Source organism: Zingiber officinale, chromosome 2A, assembly GCF_018446385.1.
Source record: "Zingiber officinale cultivar Zhangliang chromosome 2A, Zo_v1.1, whole genome shotgun sequence".
NCBI lineage: Eukaryota > Viridiplantae > Streptophyta > Magnoliopsida > Zingiberales > Zingiberaceae > Zingiber > Zingiber officinale.
Window position 1 is genome coordinate 130,755,461 of NC_055988.1, and position 20,893 is coordinate 130,776,353.

The following is a 20,893-nucleotide window of genomic DNA, read 5'->3' on the forward strand; positions in this document are numbered from 1 at the left end:
CAGCAACATATAAATCTAAGAATAATTGTTTTTTTTTCTTTATCTATATCTCACGTAACCTTGGATATATTGTAGATTTGATAAAAAATTAAATTATTAATCATGCTAAATTTGATAAATACATATTAATTATTTATAAATTGAGAAATTTAACACAAACTAAGTACATATTATTGAAAAACGTTAATATGAAATAGGCTCAGATGATAAAAGTGTTAAACAAGACATACTAAATATATGGCAACCGTATAGATAATGATCCTGTCTAAATCAGGGGTCAACGAACACTAGGGATGTGGCACTCCCTGCTAGATCCTCGAGTGCTCCAGCGAACCTACAACAAAACCGAGCCGGGAGGGGTGTCCCGGCGACGGCCCTCCGACGCTCAAGTCAGGCGAGGAATAACAAAGAGGTGGCTTAGAAACAGAAGACTCGTGTACCTCCCCTGAAGAAATGGAGATCTTATATAGACCTCTCGAAGGAGTCTGGGCACGCCAATCAAAGCAATCACCTGCTTTCGACCATGCCCAGGTATGAGTCTGTCAGAAGGGCATCCATAAGGCCATACCGCTACTGTATCAACCTCTCCATGATGTGACGGCAAGATCCTCTATCGTGAAATATTGTGTACGGCATAATCATTAAATATGCCTTTGCTGACATCTCATATCCCGAGCCGAACGAATAGGCCGTTCGGCTAACCTTTGTATCCTCGCCCTTATCCTGGCCGAACGGACCACCCGCTCGGTCCTTCGGTTCCAGCCGGGCAGACACCCACCTTGGCGTCGAAAACCCAAGCCGATAGCTGGGTTATATCTGGCTCCGCTGGGACCCGCTCAACTGCCCGACGCGGCCCTTACCCGCTTAGTCAGCCCTCCATCTGTCCTCAGGCTGGGACCCTTCAGGAAGTGGGTCCCCCATTCTTACTGCCGGATCACTTGCCTCCCCTTCAAGTCTAGTCGAAGGAGGCAGTGAGTCCGACTGACTGGACTATGTGTCCGAGCGGGCGGTCGTCGCCTTACCGTCGCTTATAATATCCTTTGAGCCGTTCGGCCCTTATGCCAAATTCAGCCGCTCGGCTCTTCGTTTTGAATGTCTTGGCGCTCAACGTAGATGTTTGCTTGTCTAAATCTTCTCGAAAATCACGCAAATCCTTTTCATTAAGTCGAAGCATGCGCGGTATGGGCGCATTAATTGCGCCTGGTGACAGAGCGCCACGTGGCTCTTCTCGCGTGGCGGTGATGATCCGTACGATGAGACGCCGATTGTTTTGAAATGGACGGCCCGATGGCGTCCTTGTTTCCCGTGACCTGGATCGGACGGTGGAGGCCAATCGACTTCGGCCGTATAAAGCCTTAGTCCTCCTCCGCCGCCGCATCTTTGCTCGTGCTTTGTCCTCCTGACTCCTCTGCTGCGGCGGCCTCCGGCGATCCAGTTCCCATTTTTCGGCGGCTACCATCTCACCGGCGATCTTCTCCGCCCATCTCCTTCTTAGTGAGCCTTCTTTCCTCGCTTACCAGGTCTTTCCTAATCATTTCACCTCTCTTTCGCTGCTATCCTTTTGTCTCTTCGAGATGGCGAGCTCTTCCGAACCCGCTACCCATGTTCACGGTCCATGGTATATGGGTATGGAAAGTAAATTTGACGAGGAGGGCGCTCGGCGTCTTGTTCAGACGTACGGGATCCCGGACGACCATGAAATAGTTATAGCCGACCCGACCGATCGGCCCCATAACCCGCCGATCGGTACCATTTGCTTCTTTCTAGACCAATTCCAGGGCGGCCTTAGATTTCCTACCCATCCATTTATTTTGGAAGTTTGTAATTATTTCCGCATCCCGCTCGGCCAACTTGTGCCGAATTCCTTTAGGTTGTTGAGTGGGGTGGTCGTCCTTTTTAGGCTGCATAGTATTCCACTTGACTCCAAAATATTCCACTTCTTCTTCTACCCCAAACAGTCCGAATTGGGCACCTTTATTTTCCAAAGTAGGATAGGCTTCAAATTTTTTGATAATATGCCGACCTCCAACAAGCACTGGAAGGAGTTTTTCTTCTATATACGACTTCCTGAGCGGCCAGCATGGTAAAATTTAACTTGCTGGGGACTAAAGCAGGCGATCCGGTTGACTATTAATAGGCAAATTGCAGTGGGTCCACCCGTCTAACGGACGGTAGGGATCTCTTGCCTTGCTCGGAATCCACTGCTTTATATACCGGTCGTCGCTTCGATGTCCGTCAATCGCTTTGGCCGGAGGCGAACAATGCTCCTTCGCAGCGCTTCTACGCCTTTGCTCAGCCAGCCATGGCCTCAGGTCCCGGCGCATGACTTATCCGGCGGGGCCGGGTCTGCGGAGCTACAAGTGCGGCAGCAGCTGCCGCGGGCGCGCTCGACGGCCCACTTCGCGTCCTGCTTCTCCGCCTCACCGCCGCACATCTCCAGGTGCCGCTCCGTGGAGGAGCGCGAGGTTGCCGAAGCACCTTCCAAGGCCCGGTCCTCAGTTTGCTCATCCCCTTCCTCGCCGCTCGGACGGGACCTCCTGGCCACCGCACAGCCCTCTGGCTCTCCTCCACTGACTCGTCGTCGCTTACGACGGTTGGGCGAAACTTCAACCATTGGGGAGTCCTCGGGTCAGGCGACTGAGGCTGAGGAAGTGCCGGCCGGCCACCCGACCGTCAAGACTACCCTTCGATTCCCATCGGAGGAATATTTATTGTCTGCCGATCGGCCTTCAAGCCCCGTTCATGAGATAACCTTGAGGGGTCCGCTCGCCAAGCTTTTTGAGGACGCTCAGATTAGGGTGGCCCTCATGACGCCCAAGCAGCTTGGTGATAACCACATGCAGCAGGCCACTCAGGTAGGTTCATTTTTCTTCTCGTGCCCTGCTACTGTTTGGTTTCTGACTTTATTATTTCCCTTACAGCATTGGGCCGAGCAAATCGCCACTAGCCATCGGCTGGCCGAGCTGGAGGATCTCATGGAAAAACTCCAAGTCTCGGGGGGTCCATCAGCCGAGCGGGAGAAACAAGCCCGTGAGGCCGAACAGAAGAAGGCCGCCGAAAGGCTTGGTGAAGAAACGCGACGCAGACATGAAGCGCGCCAGTAGCCGGAAGAAGCGGGCGATTGCTGATCTGGACAAGATGAAAGTTGAAGTCCGAGCCCTAGATCAGCAATCTAAGAATCTGGAAGCCCAACTAGCTGCCGAACGGGATGGGCGCTCCGTTGAACGCACTAAAGCAGAGGTGGACCAGAAAGTCCTCCAAGATTCACTAATTGCTTCCCGAGCGGCTTTCAGAAAGTACAAGGAAGGGGAGCCGAGTCGCCTAGCAGCAGCGCGCCAAGAATACCTCCTCTCGGAGCGGTTCGGTGAAAAGTTCGGTGGCAACGTCTCCTCCACTTTCGCCGAGGCGGTCAAGGTCACCATGGCGTACTTGAAGAAGGGGGGGCACCTTCCTACTGACCTGAGCATTCCCTCTTCAGATCTGGCGGCTATGATTGACGATATCCCGGACGCCTTTTTTAATTTTGAGGACCCGGAGTGAAGCGAGTTCTTCCCAGTACTTTCTGTATTTCATCTGCTGATGTAAAGTTTTTGCATGAGCCGATCGGCGTAATTGTCTTCTTTTGCCTCTATTTTTGCTTGCCCTTCATTGCTGTCTTTTGTCTGTTTGGTGCTTATTCGTAGAGTCAGTTAAGCTCGACGTGTTCCCCACTAGACGACCGATCGGGTTAATCAGTTGACTTGTTTTCCTCGAAATCGTTTAGCGCTTGGCTATGCTGTTTGCAGAATCAATGGTCATTGTATTGGCAAACCGATGGCCGATCGGACTTAATCAATTTAGTACTTAACGCTCGTTATTTGGCGTCCTTAGTTTCGTCCGGTAAGCTCACAATCGCGGGTTTGACTCTCGATCTTTTAACGTCGAGTCCTCGGCGCGGATATTTATAGCCGGTCGGTGCCGCTCTCGATTTTAACGACGGATCGGTCTTCCGCTCGGGGTTTATAGACGCGGCTCGTCTCTCGATCTTTAACGCCGGTGCGACGGCGCGGTTATTTATAGCCGGTCGGCGCGGTTTTAACGACGGGGCTCGTCGGTCTTACGCTCGGGGTTTATAGGCGGCTCGTCTCTCGATCTTTAACGTCGGTGCTCGGCGGTATTATAGCGGTCGGCGCGGCTCTCGATTTTAACGACGGGCTCGTCGGTCTTCCGCTCGGTTTATAGACGCCGCCTCGTCTCTCGATCTTTAACGCGTCGGTGCTCGACGCGGTTATTTATAGCGGTCGGCGGCTCTCGATTTTAACGAGGCTCGTCGGTCTTACGCTCGGGGTTTATAGACGCCGGCTCGTCTCTACGGTTTAACGTCTGGGCTGGGCAGGCGGTTATTTATAGCGGTCGGTAGCGGCTCTCGATTTTAACGGCGGGCTCGTCGGTCTTACGCTCGGGGTTTATAGGCGGCTCGTCTCTGTTTAACGTCAGGCTGGGCAGGCGCGGTTATTTATAGTCGGTCGGCGTCTCGATTTTTAATGCGGGGCTCGTCGGTCTTACGCTCGGGGTTCGTCGGCTCGTCTCTCGATCTTTAACGTCGGTGCTCGACGGCACGGTTATTTATAGCCGGTCGGCGCGGCTCTCGATTTTTAACGACGGGGCTCGTCGGTCTTCAAGGCTAACTCCTTACCAGGTCGAGCGACCTCAGCCTTCATAACTTATCTCGCGCTTGAACAGTCTTTGTGCCCGGCTGAACAGCACGGGTCATTTGCTTGCGAATCCAATCGGCTGGGAGGCCTTCGCTATTCGGGCGCTTGGCTCGGATAATCCATATGCCCCTTTCACCCAGCTTAGAGAACGTACTCCTGGCCGAACGGCTCAGGGTCTGCTTCGTCGAGCATTTTGGCTCGGATAATTTACCTCCGTCCGGAAGGTACTGGGTCTTCGATCCTCGAGCGCTTGGCTCGACCCATTTACCTCCGGCCGGAAGGTACTGGGTCTTCGATCCTCGAGCGCTTGGCTCGACCCATTTACCTCCGGCCGAACGACGCGGGGCCTTCGTTTCTGGACAATGTCTTATATTTGTTCTCTTGATTTTTCATTTATGCATTTCTAGTATTCAGTCGAAAAAAGTACACAGGATGATTTACAGTGGTACACCTTTCATCCCGCCCGGTAAGGCTGGAGGTGGTTCGCGCTCCACGGCCTATCTAACTGCCGACCGTCCTCATCCTCCAAATAATACGCACCCGAGCGGAGCTTTTCGATGACTTTGAAGGGACCTGCCCACGGAGCTTCAAGCTTGCCGACGTCGCCGACCGGTTTGACTTTCTTCCAGACAAGGTCGCCGACCTGGAATGATCGGGGAATGACGCGGCGGTTGTAATTTTGCTTCATTCGTTGACGGTATGCCATCAGCCGAACGGATGCCTTGGCTCGCTCCTCGTCAATCAAATCCAGCTCCATGTTCCTCCGATCGGTGTTGCCTTCATCGTACAATTGGACCCGGACGGACTCGACACCGACTTCAACCGGAATGACTGCTTCGCCGCCGTACACCAGATGAAAAGGTGTGACGCCCGTTGCTTCCTTAGGAGTCATCCGGATGGCCCATAAGACGCCCAGCACTTCATCCGGCCAACTTCCTCCCACGTGGTCGAGCCGAGCGCGCAGAATACGGAGAATTTCCCGGTTGGCTACTTCGGCTTGACCGTTGCTTTGGGGGTAAGCCACGGACGTGAAGTGTTGCTCGATGCCGTAGCTTTTGCACCAATCTTCTAGCACCTTCCCTGTGAATTGCCGCCCATTTTCGGAAACCAATCGGCGAGGGATACCGAACCTACAGATGATGTGTTGCCAGATGAATTTTTTGACCATCTGCTCGGTGATCCTGGCTAGTGGCTCGGCCTCCACCCACTTGGAAAAATAATCGACCGCCACCAGCAAAATTTCCCTGCCGCCATCGGAAATGGACCCACAATATCCATTCCCATTGATCGAAAGGACACGAAGCGGTTGATGTCTTCATCTCCTCTGCCGGTCGGTGCGAGAAGTTGTGATACTTGAAAGGCACGTAGATACGGTCCGAGCGGCGTCCATTTGTAAGGTCGGCCAAAAGTATCCAATTAGCAAAATCTTCTTGGCTAGTGATCGTCAGCCCGGATGTCCGCACGATCCTTGATGTACCTCTTGGAGGATGTAAGTCGAGTCTTCGAGCTCACACACTTCAACAACGGAGAGAAAGCCTTCTTGTAGAGTTGATCGCCGATGAGTGTGAACCGACCGGCCCTCCTCCTGAGCACTGGGCTCCATCCCGACTGAGCGCAAAAACTCCATGATGGGTGTCCTCCAGTCGTCCGGAAACATGAGGCCTTCCATCCGGTCAACATGTGCCACCAAAGATACTTGTTCAATTGGCTTTGGGATAATGACCGGCGTTATAGAACTTGCTAGTTTGGCCAACTCATCGGCTGCCTGGTTCTCCGTTCGGGGAATATTCTGAATAAGAACCTCGCGGAAATTACCTTTGAGTTTTTCAAAGGCCTCAACGTAGAGTTTAAGCCGAGCGCTGTTGATTTCAAAGGTGCTAGACAGTTGCTGGGCGGCCAACTGTGAATCTGAATAAAGTGTCACCCGACCGGCTCCCACATGCCGTGCTGCCTGTAACCCGGCTATGAGGGCCTCATACTCTGCTTCATTGTTGGTAGCTTAGTAATCCAGCCGGACGGATAGATGCATCTTTTCTTCTTGAGGCGAGAGCAGCAATATTCCAATCCCACTTCCGAGCCGAGTGGAAGACCCATCCACATATATTCTCCACAGAGCTTCCGGCTCTGGCTTTTGCACTTCAGTCACAAAATCAGCCAAGGATTGCGCTTTGATCGCCGAGTGGGGCTGGTATTGGATGTCAAATTCACTTAGTTCTGTCGTCCATTTGATGAGCCGTCCGGACGCTTCTGGATTCAACAGCACTCTTCCTAGTGGGCTGTTCGTCCGGACAATGATGGTGTGAGCCAAGAAATATGGTCGAAGGCGCCGAGCGGCTAGAACCAAAGCAAAGGCCAACTTCTCGAGCCCGGTGTAACGAGATTCAGCATCTTTTAAAATGTGGCTCAGAAAATACACCGGCTGCTCTTCGCCGCTCGCCCTCACAAGTGCTGAGCCTACAGCATGCTCAGTTGACGACAGATAAATATAAAGTGACTCACCCCCGATCGGCTTGGCTAGCATTGAGATATGTTTTCAATTCTCCGAACGCTCGGTCACATTCTTCATCCCACTGGAACTTAGTAGCCTTGCGCAGGATCTTGAAGAATGGTAGGCTCCGGTCGGCGGTTTTGGAGATGAATCTGGACAAAGCAGTTATCCGACCGGTCAACCGCTGCACTTCCCTTGTATTTCTGGGAGGCGGCATGTCTTGTAAAGCTTTCACTTTGTTGGGATTTGCTTCAATTCCCCGTTCGGTCACTATGTACCCCAAGAAACGCCCTCCTTTTGCTCCGAACAGGCACTTCTGGGGATTTAGCCTGACTCCATATTTGCGTAGCGTTCGGAAGGTTTCTTCCATGTCCTTGAAGAGATCGGCCGCTCGGACTGATTTGATAAGAATGTTGTCCACATAGACTTCCAGATTCCGCCCGATCTGCTCCCTGAACACTTTGTTCATCAAGCGTTGATAGGTGGCCCCGACATTCTTCAATCTGAACGGCATCACATTGTAGCAATATGTGCCGTCGGCAGTCACGAAGCTAACTTTTTCTTGATCTTCACGGGCGAGCGGCACTTGATAATAGCCTTGGTAGGCGTCGAGCATACATATTAACTCGCAACCGGCCGTAGAGTCCACCAGCTGATCTATCCGGGGCAGGGGATAAAAATCTTTGGGGCATGCTTTGTTTAAGTCTCGAAAGTCGATGCAGACTCTCCACTTACCGCCCGGCTTGGAGACTAATACTACGTTAGCCAGCCAGCTCGGGAACTGCACCTCGCGTATGTGGCCGGCTTCCAGAAGTCTCTCTACTTCCGCCCGGATGATGGCATTCTGCTCGACACTGAAATCCCTTTTTCTCTGCTTCACTGGCCGAGCGTCCGGTCGGACATGCAACTCATGCTGCGCTATGCTCGGCGAAATTCCGGGCAACTCATGTGTCGACCAGACGAAGACATCATGATTTCGTTGGAGGCATTGGATCAGCTCCTCCTTCTGCTCCTCCTCCAGATCAGAGGCGATAAAAGTCGTGGCCTCCGATCGGGTCGGATGGATCTGAACCTCCTCCTTTTCATCATAAATTAAAGCAGGAGGTTTCTCGGTTATAGCGTGTACCTCGATCCGGGGTGCCTTCCAAGCGGAACAAGCTTCTGCTCGGATCATCTCTATATAGCACCGCCGAGCTGCTAGCTGATCTCCACGTACTTCTCCTACTTTGTCCTCCACGGGGAACTTGATCTTCTGATGGAAGGTTGAGACGACTGCTCGGAATTCGCTGAGCGCCGGTCGTCCCAAAATGACGTTGTAGGACGAAGGAGAGTCGACCACCACGAAGTTTATTGTCCTGGTCCTCCTGAGCGGCTCTTCTCCCAGTGAGGTAGCCAACCGGATCTGTCCGACTGGCTGTACTTCGTTACCCGTGAACCCGTAGAGCGGCGTTGTCATGGGTAGCAGCTCGGTTTGATTGATTTGCAGCTGATCGAACGCCTTCTTGAATATAATGTTGACCGAGCTCCCTGTGTCAACAAATATGCGGTGAATAGTGTAATTTGCTATTACCGCTTTAATGAGCAGAGCGTCATCGTGGGGCACTTCTACTCCTTCTAAGTCTCCAGGCCCGAAAGTGATTTCCGGTCCTCTTGCCCGCTCTTGGCTACAACCGACTGCGTGGATCTGCAGCTGCCGGACGCCCGCCTTTCTGGCTCGGTTGGAGTCTCCTCCAGTCGGCCCACCAACAATAACGTTGATCTCGCCTCGGGAAGTATTGCTTCTATTTTCCTCTTCCCGAGCGGACGGCCGGGATCGTTCTCTTGACGCTCGGCGATTCTCCTGCCTTGGAGATCGATGCCGATCGGGCGTCTGTTGATGTCGCCTCTCGGTGCGAGTCCGATCGGCTTCATGGGTCCTTTGCCTCCTGTCGATGGAAGGAGACCGTCGTTCGGCCTTCCTGGGGACGGGATTAGCCACGAAAGGAAGACTTCGACAATCCCTTGTGTTGTGCGTATCCGTCCGGTGGAAGGAGCAGAACATAGGGGTCCATTTCTTCTTTGGCTTGCTTCGAGCGGCAGCTACTTCTTGTACTTGGGACCTTACACGAGGGGAGCGGATTGCTTCGGCCCTTGGTCCCCTCGGCGGCTGATGAGCGGCGTGCTGTTTCCGTTCGGCCTGAATAGGTGCCCGCTCGGTTGGAGTTTCCTTTTTCCGGGCGGCTTGCGCTTCTTCCACGTTAATGTACTCGTTGGCCCGATGTAGCATGTGATCATAATCCCGGGGCGGCTTTCGGATGAGCGATCGGAAGAAATCTCCATCCGCTAGGCCTTGTGTGAAGGCATTCATCATGGTTTCCGAAGTGACCGTTGGAATGTCCATCGCCACTTGGTTGAATCGCTGGATGTAAGCTCGAAGCGATTCCCGGGCCTCTTGCTTGATGGCGAACAGACTTACGCTTGTTTTTTGATAACGCCGACTGCTGGCGAAGTGGTGGAGGAAGGCCATTCGGAAGTCCTTGAAGCTTGTGATGGATCCGTCCGGCAACCTCCGAAACCACCGTTGAGCCGATCCCGAGAGAGTGGTAAGAAAGACTCGGCACTTTACTCCATCGGTATATTGATGGAGCGTGGCTGTGTTATCAAACTTACCCAGATGATCATCCGGGTCAGTTGTTCCATTGTACTCGCCGATCATCGGAGGCACGTAGTGCTTGGGCAGAGGGTCTCGCAGAATAGCCTCCGAAAATTGGCGATTGATCCGCTCGGGAGATGAGTCCGCTCGGGGAGCTTTCCCCTTTCTGTCATCTCGTCTAGGCATCTCGTCTGAAGAAGATCCTCTGTCCCTTCGAGCTGGTACGGCTTTAGGGGTACGAAATAAGGCTCGATGGAATGTGACAGTGGCTGGAGGTGCTTCCGCTCGGCTGCCAGACGCAGACGTTGCTTGTTGTTCCGGTCGTTCAGCTGCTGCTTTCTGTTTTTGCTCCACAAGTTTGGCGGCCCTTATCTCGACCAGAGCGTCCAACTCTTCTTGTGAGAGTGCCATGGTATGTATTCTTCCAGCCTCGTCCATTGCCTCTGCTCAGATGCAGGTGCGTTCCCACAGACGGCGCCAAATTGATCCTGTCCAAACTAGGGGTCAACGAACGCTGGGGATGTGGCGCTCCCTGCTAGATCCTCGAGTGCTCCGGCAAACCTGCAACAAAACCGAGCCGGGAGGGGTGTCCCGGCGACGACCCTCCGACGCTCAAGTCAGGCGAGGAATAACAAAGAGGTGGCTTAGAAACAGAAGACTCGTGTACCTCCCCTGAAGAAATGGAGATCTTATATAGACCTCTCGAAGGAGTCTGGGCACGTCAATCAAAGCAATCACCTGCTTTCGACCATGCCCAGGTATGGGTCTGTCAGAAGGGCATCCATAAGGCCATACCGCTACTGTATCAACCTCTCCATGATGTGACGGCAAGATCCTCTATCGTGAAATCTTGTGTACGGCATAATCATTAAATATGCCTTTGCTGACATCCCATATCCCGAGCCGAACGAATAGGCCGTTCGGCTAACCTTTGTATCCTCGCCCTTATCCTGGCCGAACGGACCACCCGCTCGGCCCTTCGGTTCCAGCCGGGCAGACACCCACCTTGGCGTCGAAAACCCAAGCCGATAGCTGGGTTATATCTGGCTCCGCTGGGACCCGCTCAACTGCCCGACGCGGCCCTTACCCGCTTAGTCAGCCCTCCATCTATCCTCAGGCTGGGACCCTTCAGGAAGTGGGTCCCCCATTCTTACTGCCGGATCAGATAACTAATTGATGCTATATTTTAACATCAAATATATCTATTTTATTAAAAGATAAATTTTAAAAATTATAATAGATTTTAAAAATAAAATCTTAAAATTTATGTTAGAATGACATAAAATGGCGTATTAATTCATTATATATATGGTTGAATATGTGTGAATGGAGAAGAGGTAGAAGAGGATAGAAGTTCCATTGTGAATGTGATTTTAGTCCCACATTGGGAGTTTCTTGGCATATTGATTAGTTTATATTGATTCACATGCATTGAGGATATGAACAAATGCATGTGGAGTGAATTGCATTGAATCATGTTCACTTATGTGTGATCTCCCTTAGTCTCTCCTTTGGCGTGATGCCCTTCCATTCTACCTTCAATTCCCTTCCCATTACTCAAACAATACCATCTTTAACTTGGATTTGACCCTCATTCTCTCTTTTTTTCCTTCTTCTTCACATTTCTTTCCTTAAATATTTTGGTGATCGATGAGGAGGAGGTTGTGATAAGCTCAGAGTACTGCAGCAGTGGATCATACTCATCTAGTTGGACTACCTACTTAGACCCAGTTCGGATCCCCTGTCTTCAAATTTCTCTATCCCCATGTCCCCTGTCGATCGGACGGATCAAATTACATCTCAAGGTATCATATCATCCTTAAGATGTGTGCATTATCCTCATGATGTGCAAGGCATTCTTGAGATGTAATCTGATTCGTCCGATCAACAAAGAGACACGGGGACAGAGAAATTTAGGGACAGAGGATCCGAACTCACTTAGACCACCACTCTCTTCTTCTTTGCAAAAAAAAAAAAGTCTACTCCATCCTCCTCCTCCTCTCATGCTGATCCCAAATAGGAGGAGCAAGAGGATATATCTATAGTGTCTTATACATCCTCCAGACCCCTCACTTGCATGAAGTAGTACGCAGGCATGGTGTTGATGGAAAAAAAGAGGAAAGCAATTGAAGCATAGCAGCAACAACAAGACTACTCTCTTTTAGAGGACACTGCTAGTTCTCATTTTAAGGGGTGATATGTACATTGCATATCGATATTTTTCTACTGATTAGTTCCATAGTCATCTAAAAATAAATTAGAAAATTGAATAGCTCACTGCATGGGAGAGTATTAGACTACTACACATTATAGTAATTGATACGACAAATAATGTGGAGCTCTCAAAGTCGGGTTCAAAGTCAAGAGTGGTGGTCAAAATCAATGAGAGGTCAACACTTGGGGTTAGAACGATCATATATCTGGGTCGGGTGGTATGAACAATCGGACCACTTGTCGGATCGAATCTTGAGTCCCTCAAGATTGGTGAAATCCCAATCTATATAAGTGCCCTTCAAAGTTGAGTCCGCTTGGTTATTGGGGCGAGGCTAGCACGGTCACATGTGTCGACTGAGTGGTCTAACCGCTCGAACGTATGGTCCAATCGGATATGCTAGCCATACAACCTGATCAGACTCTTTAGTGAGTGAAGAGGTGGAGCGGAGGCCGAGTCTTCGAGGGGGCCATCATTTCTTAGACGACCCGACTTCACCCGTGAACAAAGTCCGATTCGATGACAAAGGCGTCTCGGTCAGCCTATCCTCTTAAGTATATAAATGGTCCACCAACTTAATGACTTAATATTCCTTTATGACATTTTGTGTAATGGTTGTCAAAAAAAATATGAGAATATTCCCTATGCAGTCTGTGCAAGGAAGCTTCCACCCTGTAAAACACAGAAGTGGTGGGCCCATTTTTGGGAAGTTGTTAGAATGATTGGTTCTTTTTTAGAAATACATTGATATTCATGCATAGAGGAACATTAGTACTATATAAGGGGTCTCCTCTTAAAGGCACAAATATGTGATATTACGCACTCGGATCCCATTGTTCGTCGCTACTGCTTCTTGCATTTTTTTTCCTTTGGATCACTCACTGAATTGAGCATCGGAGTGCCTGTACCGGGGACCCCTTCCCAACCCGGTTGCTGACATTTTCTTCCCTCTACTTGTTAGTGTAGGAAGCATCAGACGATTGAACCTGTGTTTTGATTATATCAAAGGGTTCAAAGTTAATGTTACTTATTGTCTAACAAATGTGAATGAACTTACAGGAAAGTCCTAAGTTATCTTAGGCAAAAGCCCTAGTAGACTCTAGGAAGGTGGAAAGTCCTAGCTACAGTTAGGTAACGAAGTTTTGATGGGTCGAGCACTTTGGGTGAAATCCTAGAGTCGGGGACTCTAGGTGAAAATTTTGGTGGTTGCAGACCAGGTGAAAGTTTGGATGGGTCATGGAGCAGAAGTTCAGCATGAAGACCTGAAGTCTCGGACGCTGAGAACAAGTCCAGACAATCTGGAGGACTAGTCTAGCAAAAGGTAATTTCTCCTTAGAGGAGTAGCTAAGGACGTATTCCCCGTTGAGGGAACAGTAGGCGTCGGTTCGACTTAGGATTTCTGGAAAATATGAAAGTCAGAAATGGACAGTCCGGAGGCTACCAAATAATTTATTATTCATATTTTATTTGTAGACTAATATGCCTTGTAGAAAGGGAGATGCACAAGGAAATGCTCAGATGAATAGTATCCGAGGCACCTCCATGGTTGTTGGAGACACCTCGACTACTTTGGCTGAAGGTTCATGTGGAAGAGGAGTGGAGGCACCTTCGAAGCGCCTGAAGGTGCCTTGGATACCGGATGGAAGGCGCCTTCCATCTGCTTGAAGGCACCTTCAAAGGGATAACTTTTGCAGATTGCGGAAGTTATCATCTCCAACACTACAGGGATAAACTTCCAAGCTAGAGGTGCCTTCAAGGAAGTTGAAGACGCCTTCAACAGCTTGTATATGTCTTCTTCAAGTAGTACATCACACAACTCATTCTTACGATTCTTCTCTTGCGCGCTGCTTCAAGGACAACCCTACGACTTCGCGACGTGACTCCAACAACCGAAAGCACGACTCTCCGAATTCCAAAGTCGTTGGTATAATTTTTACAGTATTCAAAGTATATGTTATTGTAATCATCTTTGTAATTGTGATTTACGAACTGATAGTGAATTGTCCAAAATCAACACTTAACGAGTGTGGGTCTTAGAGTAGAGTCATCGCAGACTTCGAACCAAGTAAAAACAAACTTTGTTAGTGTTTTATTTTTGTTTTCTTTCTTTATTCCACTGCGTCTTACTTGAGATTGTTTTTAAACGAAACTGAAAGCCACAAATGCTATTCACCCCCCTCTCCCTCTAGCACGCATTGATCCTATAATTGGTATCAAAGTGGGGCCGCTCTGAATCGGTACAACTACCGTTCGAGCATTTTCTATCGCTTTTTCGCCCATTTTTTAAAAAACTAAATTCTTACACCTTTTTTTTTCTATTTTCAAAATTTTACTATAAGTCAAGATTGGTCTAATAACCTCTCCTGACAAATTTTTTGATTTGTCGAATTTTTTATTGAAATTGGTGCAACACCATTCGAGCTAATTTTTTTCTTTATTTTCCTACTGCACTACTAATCCAAGATTATCTTGGAACAAGTGTCATTGTTTTTGTCTTTGCAAAATCTTTTTTCTAAATGGCCCATCAAGAAGGTTATAACACAGTAAGCCGTCCACTATTCTCCGGCGAAGATTTTGACTATTGGAAGGGTCGAATAGAGTACTATTTAAAGACCAAGGTAGAAATATGGATCATCATCCAAATGGGCTTCTCCCTACCAGTCGACGACACCAGAGCGCTTATGTTATGCGAAAACTAGGACACACACTTGATGGAAAAGATTGAGGCTGATGCCAAGGCACTCGAGCCCTACAATGTGAACTAACCAAAGAAGAACTGAACCGAGTTGCCCCATTTTCAAGTGCCAAAGACTTATGGGAGAAACAAATCGAACTGCACGAGGGAACTTTCGACACCAAGGTAAGTAAGCATGATATGATTTTGAACAAACTATATAATATAAAAATATAGGAAGGTAAATCGGCAAGTCAACTCCACGCTCAGATCGAAGACCTGTTCAACAACCTCCATGCAATCAGTTAGAAAGTGGAAAACCGTGACATTATCAGGTATGCACTCAATGCCTTTCCGAGAAACACTTTGTGGGAATCCATAGTAGATGCTTACAAAGTGTCTAAGGATCTCTCTTCAATTAGGTTAGATGAATTATTTTCAGAATTTGAACTTCACGAACAAACTAATGCACTATCAGTTGAGAAATTTATCGCTTTGGTTGCAGGAACAAGCAGAACGAGGGAACTAAAAATCAAGTGTCGAACCAAACCCAAGTCCGAAGACGAATCTGACTCAAAAGAAGATGACCAAATACCACCGAACTCATGAATCTAGTTCGGAAACTATACAAGAAGAAGAAATGATTCGCCAAAAAGGAAATCAAGAAGGTGATCCAGTCGAAGACAACACAACCAAATCCAAAAGCCAAGCTCGAAGTCAGCTGCTATGACTGCAACAAGAAGGGACACTACAAGCCTGAATGTCCAAACCAGAAGCAAGGAAGAAGGAAGACATTGAAGGCAACATGGTTCGAGTCATCAAAAGAGTCAGACGAAGAAGGGCACGAACAAGCAAGTTTCCTCGCACTTCCGGCCCTAGAGTAAGTCATCAAATCTGAGTTTGAGACAGAATCAGAAGCTGAGTTTGAGCGAATCCACGGATGTAAGATACGACAAATTTTAAAAAATATTATTGGAGTAATAACTTTATTGAATTTTTAGAATTTTTTTCGAGAATTAAACGGAATCCATGTGACATGTTTAAGGGGATGAATTCGGGGTACAGAGGAGGCATGTTTGGAATAATCATTAAGTGGGAGTTGATTAAGGAATGGACTTAGAGTTTAATTAAGCTAAACTAAGTATAAAACTAATGCTACAATGCCCTTGCTTTAAATGTCGTAATCTTCTCCTCTCTTCCCTAATCCCCTTCCTCACTGTTCATCACATCTCCCTGTTCCACTCGATCGGTGATTCCTTCCCTCCCCTCTCGGCATCGTCGGCGTGGATCTACCATCGAAGCTTTGAGGGGGAGCTAGCTACATCCAACCCTTATCTTCTCTGACCTCTACAAGCAACAGCGTCGAGTCCTCCATCCCCTTGCCATTGCCACCCCCACTTCCTCCATCGAAGTGAAATCACGACCTTTGGAGTCAGATCTGGACAGTTGCTAGCAGCTTAGGAGAAGTGATAGCCATTATCCTCTCTATCCCATTCCTAATCTTTCTTCTGTTTGTCGTCGAGAGCACTTTGTTGCCCTGCGGTGATATTGGAGGTAGGTGATTAAACCTAACATTAGATTTGGGCATTTGATCCCTTATGTAGTGTTGGTTTGGGGTGATTGTTTGGGAGGTAGTGGCTACATTTGGTTCCGGCCACCACATCGTTGATAGCGGATAACCAACTTCGCCAGATCCATTGCCAAAGGCTGTTGAAGAAGAAAAGGTAATGAGAACAATTTGTTAACTATTGAGTTGTTATCTAATTGGTTAGATGATTATCCAATTAGTGGGATGTTTAACTAATGAGTTTGTAGTAGATGCATTGTTAAGCTAAATTGATATCAGATTAGAGGAATTAACGAGAAATACCATGTTTGGGGTAATTAGAAGTTAAAGCATGTTGCAACCTAATCTAAGGGTGATTAAGGATCTAATGTGAATTTAGTTCTTGGGTGGTTTAGGCTAAGGTTGGAAAATAAAATGGATTTGATCAACTGAATGGGAATTAATGACTTGGTGTTAGCTATTTATTTTGAATGAAAATTAGTTATTGATGCCTATGTAATTAGATAAATACATTATGTGATCGTAGGACCTTGATCAGATTTCTTTTAAGACGGACATCTTGACGTGGGGGTTCTTTCAGATACGAGTTATATTAAGGCGGGTATTTCTTCCTTAGCCTCTGTATAGTTCTTTGAACTTAGTGCATGGTTTTTTATTAATGGATTAGGCTGCTTTACCTTAAATCCATTTGTATTATTATCTTGCTTGATAATTGTGCTTGACCTTTAAGATGATCTATTTATTTCAGATACAGTCTTAACTTTTAGATATCTATACTCTGTTATATATATTTACATGTAGAATATGTATAATAGAGGATATCTTGTTGACTGAGTTAACATGCTGATTTCACATTTGATGTTGAGTGTACACATGATTGGTATGTGTTGTAAGAGTCACCTAGTTGATTGTCCATTTGCATGTTGTATGTGTACACATGTTCGTCGTTTGTTATTGGAGGAACTATGTTGATTGTATATATGTTGTATGTACACGTGACTAATATATATTATTAGAGGAATCATGTCGATAATGCCTATGTTGATGATCTTATGTGTCTAGTGTAATATTGGAGGTATTATGTTGATTATACTTATGTTGTAGGTTGTGTACGTGTATGGTGTGTACGTGTCTGGTGTTGCTAATTATGGTACTTGTTGTTTAGTAGACACCAGTTGGATTTACTTATACCTATAGGTGTTAGATGGATCTTAGTACTGAAGGTGTTTATGATGATTGGGATGTTGTATTGATGATGATTGTGTCGGCAACGTGATTATTTACATCATGTTCACCACTGCATGCTGATGATCATTGTCTCCCTTGTGGTGTGAGAGAGTCGTCAGTTATTTATAGTTGCCCATTTGACCACTATAGGAGAGTGATATCTTGGAGTGGAGCTAGTACGTCCTAACGTGCCACCCGACCACTCAGCGGGGGGAGTGATATATGGTGTTGTGAGCAGTCAGGGACCCTGATGCTATGTAGTTAGATAACTACTTAGCGAACCGTCAGCCTCGACCACTATATAGTGATAGTTAGAGGGTAGTACAGTTGTCATGGATCCGGCCTCTCGATCATACAGGGGTCGTGGTGTCTTGAGAGGTTTTGGAGGTGACCATGTAACATGTATTAGCATTGCATATGATGTATGGTGCATTTGGAGATATATATTTGCATACATGTCTAATTATATTTGCATTCTTTAAAAGACTTTATCTAGAAGTAGTTGATGATCCAATATCCAAGAAGGCCTAGTGGCTCGGCATAGCTTGGAAGCCAATTATTGAAATACATATTTAATTGACTAACTATTAAATCTTAGTCTAACTCAAATATAAATCAATCCTTAGATTTTAATCTAAATTGAAGATAAAATTAACCATCTCACAAAAACTTATAAGATTTCCTGATTGTCAATCTAGAAAAGGGTGAGATGGATTTAGGTTAAATTAGTTAATTAAAGCTTAAACCTAACTTAATATTTAAATCATAATTAATTATATTAAGTTTAAATCATAATTAATCTTCAAAATTCAAAATCTTAATTATTTTTAAATATTAAGTTTAAATCATAATTAATGTTTAAAATTCAAATCTTAATTAATTTTCAAATCATAATGAATTTTTAATAATTCAAAATTTAAGATTTTTTTAATCCAAATTTAAATTCAAAATTAAATATTTTAAAATTTAAATTTTAATATTTTTAAAATCTAAATTTAACTTAAACTTAAATATTCTTCAATATCATAAATATTTTTTAAAGTCAGAGATAAAATCAACTTCAAAGTTAACTTAACTTCATCTCACACAAATTCATAAGTTGAACATGTTTGATAACATAGAATGGGTGGGATGAAAAATCAGGAAAATAAATTATTACTTTTATCTTATTTTTTATGCTTGGACTCTAGGGTCCTAAAACTTAAGGTATTTAATTATATTTTTTTAGGGCATTAATCAAGGGGGAGTGAAAGGACTTAAGTTAAGTTAAATATTTTTTGGTTAAATATTTTCTCAAAGTTAAAGTTTTTTTAATTACTCTCAAAATTAAATATCCTTTTAAGTTAAAGCGTTTCTTTAAAATTTCAAAGTTAAATTTTTTTATTAAAAAAAAGACAAAGTATTTTTGAAAAAGGAAGTTAAGTTTTTTTTGGTTAACTATTTTTACAAAGAAAGTTTAAACTATTTTTGAAAGACAAGCTTAAATATTTTTGAAAAAAGAAAGTTTAAATACTTCTTCTGACTATGTTTGTTTTGAATCTTTTCAGATAATTACTTAACTAAGTTGTTTAATAGAAATCTGTAACTAAGTACTCACCTAAGTTTTTTAAGCTAAGTATTTAATTGAGTATTTCAAAAAAAAATTTAAGCTAAGTATTTAACTAAGTTTTTTTTATATATTTTTCAAAGCTAAGTACTTAACTAAGTTTTTTTTTTAAAAAAAAACTTTTTAAAGCTAAGTACTTAACTGAGTTTTTTTTTTTCAAAATCTTTTTTTAAGCTAAGTATTTAACTGAGTTTTTTTAAAATCTTTTTAAAACTAATTACTTAACTAAGTGTTTTAAATCCTTTTCAAAGCTAAGTAACTCCTTTTTAAGTTAAATTTGTTTAAAGTGATGAATTAAAATTAAAATTTTAAAAGAGATTAAAAGTTAGAATTTTTTAACTATCTTTACAAATTAATTTTCTCTCTAACTTAGTATCCTTTTAATGTATGTCAAAGGGAGAGAAATAGATTAAAGTTAAGTTAAACATATAACTTTTTATTAAGGGGGAGCATAAGGGAGATTTTTTTAAATATGTCAAATTGTTTTACTTATGCTTATGCTCTAAATCCATATGTTACATTAATTTTTGTTATGTTGCCATAATAAAAAAGGGAAAGATTGTTAGTGCAGGAAACATCTGATAATCGAACTTGTGTTTTAATTATAGCAAAGGATTCAAAGTTAAGGTTACTCGTTGTCTAACAAGTGTGAATGAGCTTACAGGAAAGTCCTAAGTAGTCTTAGACAAAAGTCCTAGTGGACTCTAGGCAAGTGGAAAGTCCTAGTTGCAGTTAGACAATGAAGTCTTAGCGAGTCGAGCACTTTAGGCGAAATCCTAGAGTCGGGGACTCTAGATGAAAATCTTGGTGGTCGCTGACCAGGTGAAAGTCTGGACAGGTCGTGGAGCGGGCGTTCAGCATGAAGACCTGAAATCATGGACGCTGAGCAAGAGTCCAGACGATTTAGAGGACCATTTTGGCAAAAGTTAATTTCTCCTGAGAGGAGTAGGTGATGACGCGTTCCCCGTTGAGGGAACAGTAGGCGTCGGTTCGACCTAGGGGTTTCGAGAAATGTGAAAGTCAGAATCGGATAGTCTAGAGGCTGTCAATAATTTATTATTCATATTTTATTATGGTAACTTTATTTTGTAGGGTATATTTTGTTTATGGACTAATATGCCTTACAAGAAGGAAGATGCACAAGGAAATACTCGGATGAACAGTGTTCGAGGCGTCTCTAGGGTTGTTGGAGGTGACTCGGCTGCTTTGGCAAAAGGCTCGCGTGGAAGAGGCGTGGAGGCACCTTCGAAGCGCCTGAAGGCGCCTTGGATACCGGATGGAAGTTGCCTTATATGCATTTAAAGGCGCCTTCAAAGGGATAACTTTCGTAGATTGCGGAGGTTATCATCTTCAATGTTGCAGGGATAAACTTCCGAGCTGGAGGCACCTTTAAGGAGGTTGAAGGCGCCTTCAACATCTTATATATGTCTTCTTCAAGTAGTGCATCACACAACTCATTCTTACGATTCTTCTCTTGTGCGCTGCTTCAAGGACGACCTTGCGACTCCGCGATGTGACTCCGACGAATGAAAGCATGACTCACCGAATTCCAAAGTCATCGGTATAATTTTTACAGCATTCAAAGTATATGTTATTGTAATCATCTTTGTAATTATGATTTACGAACTGATAGTGAATTGCCCAAAGTAGACATTTAACAAGTATAGGCCTTAGAGTAGGAGTCGTTGCAAACTTTGAACCAAGTAAAAGCAAACTGTGTTAGCGTTTGCTTTTTATTTTCTTTCTTTATTCCGTTGCATCTTACTCTGAGATTTTTTTTTAAATGAAACTGA